The sequence below is a fragment of the Lactuca sativa genome, chromosome 2, assembly GCF_002870075.4.
Source record: "Lactuca sativa cultivar Salinas chromosome 2, Lsat_Salinas_v11, whole genome shotgun sequence".
Taxonomy (NCBI): Eukaryota; Viridiplantae; Streptophyta; class Magnoliopsida; order Asterales; family Asteraceae; genus Lactuca; species Lactuca sativa.
The window spans coordinates 26156253-26165305 of record NC_056624.2 but is presented as its reverse complement, the minus strand read 5'-3'; positions in this window follow the sequence as shown (position 1 = coordinate 26165305).

Sequence of the window (9053 nt, the reverse complement as noted above, 5' to 3'; positions counted from 1 at the left end):
GTACAACAACCAAATATACCTAAGTGGAAGTGGGAACGGATAGCCATGGATTATAACCAAGTTGCCCAAGACAACGACTGTTCTTGACACCATTTGGTTAATCGTCAACATGTTAACCAAATCCACACACTTCCTACCAATAAAAGAGACCGACAAGATGGAGAAGTTAACTAGGATGTATATTAAAGCGATTGTACGATTGCATGGTGTGCCAATATCCATTATTTCCGATAGAGATTGTGGATTTACCTCACGGTTTTGGCAATCACTACAAAAGTCTTTGGGAACCAAACTCGACATGAGTACATCGTCCCATCCCCAGACTAACAGGCAAAGCGAGAGAACCATCCGGACGCTGGAAGACAGGTTGAGAGCTTGTGTGATAGACTTTGGTAAAGCTTGGGATACCCATTTACAAGTCATTGAATTCTCGTACAATAACAACTATCACACTAGCATCAAAGTCGCGCCATTCTAAGCCCTCTACGGATGTAAGTGCAGATCACCTCTATGCTGGGCTGAAGTGGGTGACACGCAACTAGCAAAGAGGCAAATTCCTGACAGCACTCTCAGCGGCCTCAAGATCATACGAGAAACTATGGAGAAGATTGTTCAAATTCAGGAACTACTGAAAGCATCTTGGAACCGACAAAAGAGTTATGCAGATAAACGACAAAAGCCCTTGGAGTTCCAGGTTGGGGACCACATTTTGTTAAAGGTCTCACCCTGGAAGGGAATGATACATTTTGGAAAACGTGAAAAACTAAATCCAAGGTACATCGGGCCATTCGAGATTCTTGCTAGAATCGGCCCAGTGGCTTACTAACTCCAACTACCGCATGAACTCAACAACATACACCCCACTTTCCATGTGTCTAATCTGAAGAAGTATTTGTTCGACGAGACTCTTGTAATCCCACTCGATGAAATCAAGATAAACGAAAGTCTACACTTCGTAGAAGAACCTATGGAAATCATGGACAAGGAAATCAAGAGAACTAAACAAAGTCGTATACCAATAGTGAAGGTCTGTTGGAACGCCAAGAGAGCACCTGAATTCACTTGGGAACAAGAAGACCAGATGAAACAAAAGTACCCACATCTTTTCCTAGTTCATGAGTACCCACTTTATAAATAATTTCGGGACGAAATACCCTTTAACGGGGGGATAATGTAACAACCGGGTATTTCGGGTAAACAAAACTCAAAGAAAGTCAAACAAAAGTCAATTGTGCCAACGAAAGTCAAATAGTAAAAATTAAATCATGAAAATTCACTTTACTTTTGAGGTTTTCTATTTTAGGAATCAAAAATCAAAAACTCACATGCATTGGCCGAGAACAACCCTTGACTGAGAACCCCTAGACCGAATTCTCCTTAGAGCGAAGAATTAGTTCTCGGTTGGAGCCTTAGACCAAAATCAAGGTGATTTCGGTGAAGATAAGCGAAATCACCAAACCTTATCCGGTGGCACTTTTTCCTAGGTGATAAAACGCACATATCAATGCCAATATCGCATCACTTTACCCCCCCCCCCCACACACACACACACAAACACACACACACACACATATATATATACACACACACACAATATGATTACACATACATTTACTACCGTTTGCGTAAAAATACTAAAAATACATGAAATACATTTATTTCCAAATTCGTGAACATATACATGAAAAGTTTTGCTAAAATTACAAGGATATGAAAAACGAGTACATATACACTATGTTCACTAAAATAAACTATAATGAGTACAATTTATAAGACTTTAACACTTTTTGTAACAAGTTGAGCAAAAAGGGTATAATTATATAAACATACATATATAATTATTTCATTTCATTTTATTATCAAGGTAAATTGATAATAGCATACAAAAGATTCAATATTTCAATGAAACATTTATATAAACAATACTAGGTATAGTTTATGGAAGAAACACTATTTTACCTTTTTCGGAGACACGAAAATAATTGTTTGGAAATATAATTATTTCATGCTATGTAAATACTATGAAAGGGTAATACATACAATTACAAGAAAAAAAGAGGGATTTCATTACACTATACATAAACCGGTTAATACAAGGCTACGAGACACTATTGTCATGTACTTTCCAGAGTACATGCTAAAGTCCTATATTATAACCAGAGTCTCTTGTACGGAGAGAGTAAGACTTGTGTATAGATCTATATGAGATTGACAATCTCGCACCTAAATTGTTAGCTACAGTTAGACCGCCAGGTCTGGGGTGACAAATGTCGTACCATTCCGATGCTTGAAGAACGTCGTGCAGGCCACTAGTCGTTAACATGGTTATAATAAACACCCACAATAAGTATTAACAAGACATTTGGTTTACGGGGCTAACTTACATTCAAATGGTTTTATTTAATAATAAAAGTACATTACACTATTTTTCAGTGCAATACAATCTAGATTTATGGAAACATGCATTCAAATGGTTTTATAAAGATATAAAACTACATTATACCACTTCAGAGTACGACAATACTTACATATTTTCAGTCTTAGGATGTTTAAGACTACAATTCACTTTAAAATAAAATATTCGATTTTCTGGAAGAACACACTATCATTTTCAAGGAAAAATATAGTATCTTTCTTATAAAAAAATACTTATGAACTCACCAACTAAAATTTTGACACTTTTCAAAACCACTTGTATTCTCAGGAAATTAGTAGACATGTACCCATACAGGTTTCGTGAAGATGGAGCATTGCAGTGTCATGTCATATATGTGACATCCTCATTTTCACGGCCACAAAAGACCGATTTTTTGTTTATGCTTTGTTTGAAAAACAAAGTAACATTTTAGAAAAAGTGTTGCGGAATTTGTTCCCAGAAAAATATCATAAATACGTTATCAAATCATTTCCAAAGAAACGTATTTTTATTCATTTTAAAACATTTGGGATGTCATCATCAATACAGAAACATAAGCATAAACATAACTTACGTTCATTATCACTAGTGATTTATATCCCCTTAATCTCTCAGTGTAATGTAACTTCATATCGACACCTGTGATTCAAATAAACTGAGTGGGTCAGGTTGGGAAACCTGGTGAGCACATAGGGTTTTCAACCCACAATACATAAGTTTATTAACTTTATCAAACCAATCAAACCCGATTACCCCTTCCCGTTATCCTCACTTTACGTCCCTAAAACATCTAACATAAGGGACCTAGCCTAAGGATTTCCATCGGGGTGACAACACATGCTTTGGGGGTTCCTCAGCAATTCATGGCAAACAAGGCAACCATGTGGGGGATGGAGTACTGCTGGTGAGCACACAGTTCAAATAAACACCTACAGGTTGCGAGCCTGCTAGAGTTTCACTGAACTATGTAGAATAGTTTGTGGTCGTTATCTATACTCCGCTAGATGACTGGATCATCAATAACAACGATAATGAGACCTCTCATTATTTTATTTTGTCACACAACAACTATTACATCTACCCATGTTTTACCTAACACATTTTGTAGATATAAAATACATGTACATTTTAAATCATTTAAAACATGTATAAAGTCGTTCATCCAGCATGGATAGCAAGTATACTGATAATATGCACACACAGTACGTAATTTATATAAAATACTTCATATCTATGTGTAAGATGAAAGTAATTATGCACTCACATGTTAAGGTGGCGATTCTGAACTTAGACAACGCTTCATTATCTCAAAACAATTTTCCCTTGATAAAACTGTTGGATTAATGTCTAAGTCCATAACTATTTTGGTATGTACTTGACCCGATGGTGCATGGTCCTTTTGGGTTGCCTTCACCAAAGCAACTTGATAGGATGAATTACGGAGAGAAAGGATTAAATATGATTTATTAATATATTATGAGAATAATATATTAAAGGAGAAATCATATTGTTTAATTAATATTAGTCAATAATTAATTGGTAATTAGTTTTGTGACTAAAAGAGATTAATTAAACTTAAGGGACTGGAATTGTAATTATAAGATAATTGTAATTTGGGCCATGGATTGTCTTAAATTAAGGAGTGGACGAATTCTATGGGGAAACCCATAAGGAAATCGTCCAAGGCCCTAATTAAAGGAGTCCATGGGTTGCTTAGGGCTTAAGCATCCAAATTAGGGTTTCCTTGTTAGATAACCCTAATAGCCTCACTATATATAGACCCCTTAAGGACCAAAAACGTGGCTAAGCTTTGTTCTAGGGTTTCACACGTTTTTGGGCAGCCTCCATCCTCTCTCCTCTTCATCCTCATGCTTATGGTGTTTGTGAACCATTAGAGGAGTGACATTTGTGACTCTAAGCTTTCTAAAGTCAATACAAAGAGGAATTGGGATTGTTATTGCTATATGACAATCAAGGTATGATCTAAACCCTAATTATATGTTATGTTTGGTTATCATATTCTAGATCTAGGGTTTATAGTCTTGGATAACTTGCATGTACAATAGAGAAACCTAGATCCAAGCATTAGGGTTTGTATGAGCACATAGGATGTTCTTATGACCAAAACCCATCAGTGGTATCAGAGCCTAGATTGGTTTCTATTGTATTGATGCTTTGTATGTTGAAAAAATTCGATTTTTGTGCTTCTGGGGTCATAACTCGTCGAGTTTTTTAGATGAACTCGCCGAGTTCATGATGAACTCGACGAGTCCATGCCTGACTCGACGAGTCGGCTGGCCAGTGAGAGGGAAAACCGGGATTTCTTGCTGTTTTTGCTTAAGGATAGTTGCCTTATCATATTAGATCAATATAAATCCGATTCTATGATATATTTGACAATATTCTTGATCCAATTGAAGATATTTATAAATTAATAAAATATTTGTTTCCTTATGTGATAATTGATTAATTATTTTGATTAAATTGGTAAATTGTTTTGCAAGAAATCATTAAATAAATCAAATATGGATAATTATGTGATTAAATGTTAATTTAGATTATTTGTTATTTGATCCTTGTGCTTTGAAAAGTTTCATATTTTCCCCTTTAGGTTTTATAGTTTAAATTTGAACCCAAAAGTTTTGTTGTTTTGAAATTTAAATAGTTAAAACCCTAATGTTTTGAAAAAGTTTGAAAACTTGCCCTCAAGTTTTGGAATTTAAATTTTGATTAATAGTTTTAATTTTGATGTATATTTAAATTCTAAACCCTAATGTTTTTGAAATGTTTCAAAACTTGCCCTCAAGTTTTGGAATTTAAAAGTTGATTAAATGTTTAATTAGGAATATTAAATTCTAAAACCCTAGTATTGTTTTTGAAAAAGTTCAAATCACACCCTTATGGTTTTATTAATTAATTAAGGTGTATAATTAAAAGAGATTTAATAAATCCATAAAAGTTTAGGTTTACAATTTAATTGAATTAAAAGTATAATTGTTAAATTAGACCACCTAGTATTTTAAAAGTGTAAAATACACCCTATACTCTATATAACATTAAAAGTCTAACATTATATATATGTATGACTAAAAGTCAGTCTTCCCGTTAGTAGGCCTCATTCACGAAGCTGGTCTATAAGGGGTCTTTAAGGAAATTGCCTATAAAATGGCGATTGAATGGGTATCCACTCTTACCCACCACACTCTTTACTAGTGGAGGGTCGTTAGCCGAACGGGTAGGATAGGACGAAACCTTCCATTATAAGTATAATGAATTATTAAAGTAACTAAATGTTTTCATAAAATTCCCAATCTTAGTTACTTAGGCAAAAGTGAATTGATGAAATTCCATGAAATTACACTTTGTGCCCTTGCAAAGACGTTAGTGGAGCGTGTGTGGTTTACCGGCACACTAAATGGTTCTAAGCAAAGGTAGCAAAGGGTGACTCAATGTTTGTCATTGTTCGGTGGAGCGTGTGTGGTTTACCGGCACATCGAATAGGTGACTGTAACATGTGAGGGCACCATGTAAGTTTGCATGGTTATTCACACCCGCTTTGTGATCCTCGGCATCCCAGTCACAAACAAGAGGGGCATATCGAGATTTAAACATGCCATTGAAAGTTCAATGAGTTTCAATGGATCTAGGAGTTTTCATAGATTTAAAACTTAAAATTTCTTTTTCGTTTTTCATGGTGAAAATTAGTGAATCGTCATTCACTTACCTTCAAATGTTCTGCAATTTGGGTTACGACATCCCTCTCCCGAGTTGTAGAACATTGTGTTGGGTCCTAGCCTTAGTATCTCATTTGGGTGATTTACTAAGGACTCAATCAATCAACTAACTTGAATTTGTTTTCTCCCGTTTTGTAGATGTCAAAGTTCGACAACTATGGTCTTCCCAAATCCCGTGGAACAAGCTTTCCACATGAAGATGATATTCCATGATTCAATCGAGGAACAAGAAATCATGCTTCATTTCCTCCACCTCCTCCAATTATTCTCCCTAACCCACAAGTTCGAAGGCTTGAAAAGTTCAAGATCATTCAAGCCCTTTTGGCAAGTAAACATAAAGAAGGAAAGTCGGTGTGTGCACACGTCCTAAGGATGAAGTCACACATTGATAGGTTAAGAATGTTGGGATCCGTTGTCTGTGAGGAAATGGCTGTTGATTGGGTTCTTCAGTCACTTCCTAACTCATATAGTGAGTTCGTAAGAGAGTACTATATGATGAACCGCGACATGACCCTTATAGATCTCACCTATATGCTTATTGCTGCTGAATCAGCAATGGTTTGGTGCAATAGAAAAGCAAAATTGATTGGTGAATCTGCCTTCCAGACCTCTATGGATATAGGAAATGGCAACGAAAGACATGTTATGATCGAAAAGTTTGATCATAAGAGAAAGGAAATGTCTGAAGTAGTTCCATGTGCTGTTCCAAAAAAGGTCGATTTGCTTTTATTGCCAAGAGAAGGGGCATTGGAGACGAAGCTGCCCTATTTACCTAAGAGATCTAAGAGATGGGAGAGTCGAAACGTATGGCTCTAATAAAGGTAAAATCCATTAACTAACATTTTTAAGCTTCTATTCTAGATTCTTAATACATAATGTGATAAGATTGCAATTGATGTTTTGTAGGATCGAATAAAAGAAAGAAAGATTAAGGGTAGAAGTGAGCATAATCTAACCGTGAAGGAATGGATTTCGATCACATTTCTCGAAGATTAGATTCTTGAGCTACTACTTAGAGTTAGAATTAGATTGCTAAGAAAGATGTATTAGCATAATTTTTCAATGAATTGTATTGTAAGGACAAAATTTTTCCGCAATAAAATAAATTTTGATTTTATATTATTTATTTATCCTTGCAATGGCGTATATGAAAAATTGATGTTTGAATGTTTCTATTATTAGCAATAATGAATTTGGTTCTTATTATGTTATTTATGGAAAGTCGAGAGTTTACCGAATAGGGAAAGTTTCTCATCGCCCAAGTTTCAATTGGACAGAAACTTGGAATCATGCAACTTGGTTGCACGATGAATGAGAAATTTCATATTTGGAAATTAGACTAATTCATTGACAAAGTGTCAAGTAAAGGACTAGGAGATCGAGCACACAAAGTTGCGTGTTGATCAAGTCCATCATAAGAGTAACAAAGATATTCGTCATGTTTTACTAAAAGTTTAGTAAATGTGATTATACTTACAAGATTAAGTGTAATTATGAATTGATTGGAAAGGTTTAAATCAATAGCAAAACGAATAAGAAGAATCAAGTAGGCAGAAAGATAAAAGTTTCTCCATTCTAAGAAGAAGGGAGAGTAGCTTTTATGCTTTATGATAGGACTTAATGATTAAGAACCACATCTCAATTGATCCTCTAAGTGAGTCTTAGTACAATTGTATGTATAAGAAGAGGAATCAAGAATTGAAGAAATGGTTAAATCAAGAAGTCAATCATACTTCGTTCCAAAACAAGTCTTAGAGTTGAGATTGTGACATTGAGTGGAAAAGTATTAAGAAGGTTTATAACATTCATCAAATGGGGAAAGTTGTGATGTCTTGGATTAGACAAAGACCAACTAGGACCAATTTATGAAGTGTTTTGATAAAAACTACACTAACTCTTGAATATTTGTTTGTCAAGAAATGTTTTTTGACAAGAGAATCTTATATGTGAAGGAGTCAGTGAGAGTCTTATTGGTCTTGAAAGGTTTCAAGAAAAAATCAAATAAACCTTATCGATCATCACTAGCACACGAGTTGAGGTTTACAACCTATCGTGTTGACATTATTTTGTTTCTGTGCCAATCCAATCGAGTTAATTATGCATGTGAGTCCCATGAGTTCTCATTTGAATGAATAAAAGGCAAGGACCTTGATCAATGGAAAGTACATTGATAAGAAAAGGTGAGCTGCTTAACTACTTGGAAGACATGGTGGGCAGCTGTGCTACCATAAGGCAAGAAATCGAGATTAAGAAAGTTCGATCCATATAAGTTTGAATTTGTCGTAAACTTTGGTTTTGACAAATTCACATGGATAGGAACAAATACACCGTTTAAATCTAAGTGTCATAAGATTTCCTCCTTCATGAAAATGATTGTGAGGAAATGCTTTCACTAAGAAAGATTTCAAGAAGATAGTGATTGTAAAATTGCATTCTCGAATTCGATTATGGTTACGGTATCCCTTTCCATGATTTGAATTGTGAGGTTTGGCAATTAGTCTTAATTGTTTAGACACACATATGAACTATCTAAGGCAAAGGTGTATAAGTTCAAGAAGCCTTGATAAAAGATTATCAAAGCACTAAGTATTAGAAACATGAACTTAAGAAATTCAATAAGCATTGTTTTTCTGAAAGTTAAGCTGTTTCTGAATACATGTCAAAGCTAGTGGGAGCATAAGTGTTATGTTTATAATAATCATCATGATAGTGGGAGCATGAAAGTTATGATTGTATGATTATTAAGGAAAGTATTGCAAGTTGGCAATATTAATTATAGAAAACAAGAGTTATACCTTGCAAACTCGTAAGGGTTGTAAAGTTGTTTTGCTATAATTAAGGGAGAGAATATTATGCTTCATTTCAAATCTAAAGGATTAGGTTGAGAAATGTTTAGTCAAGGG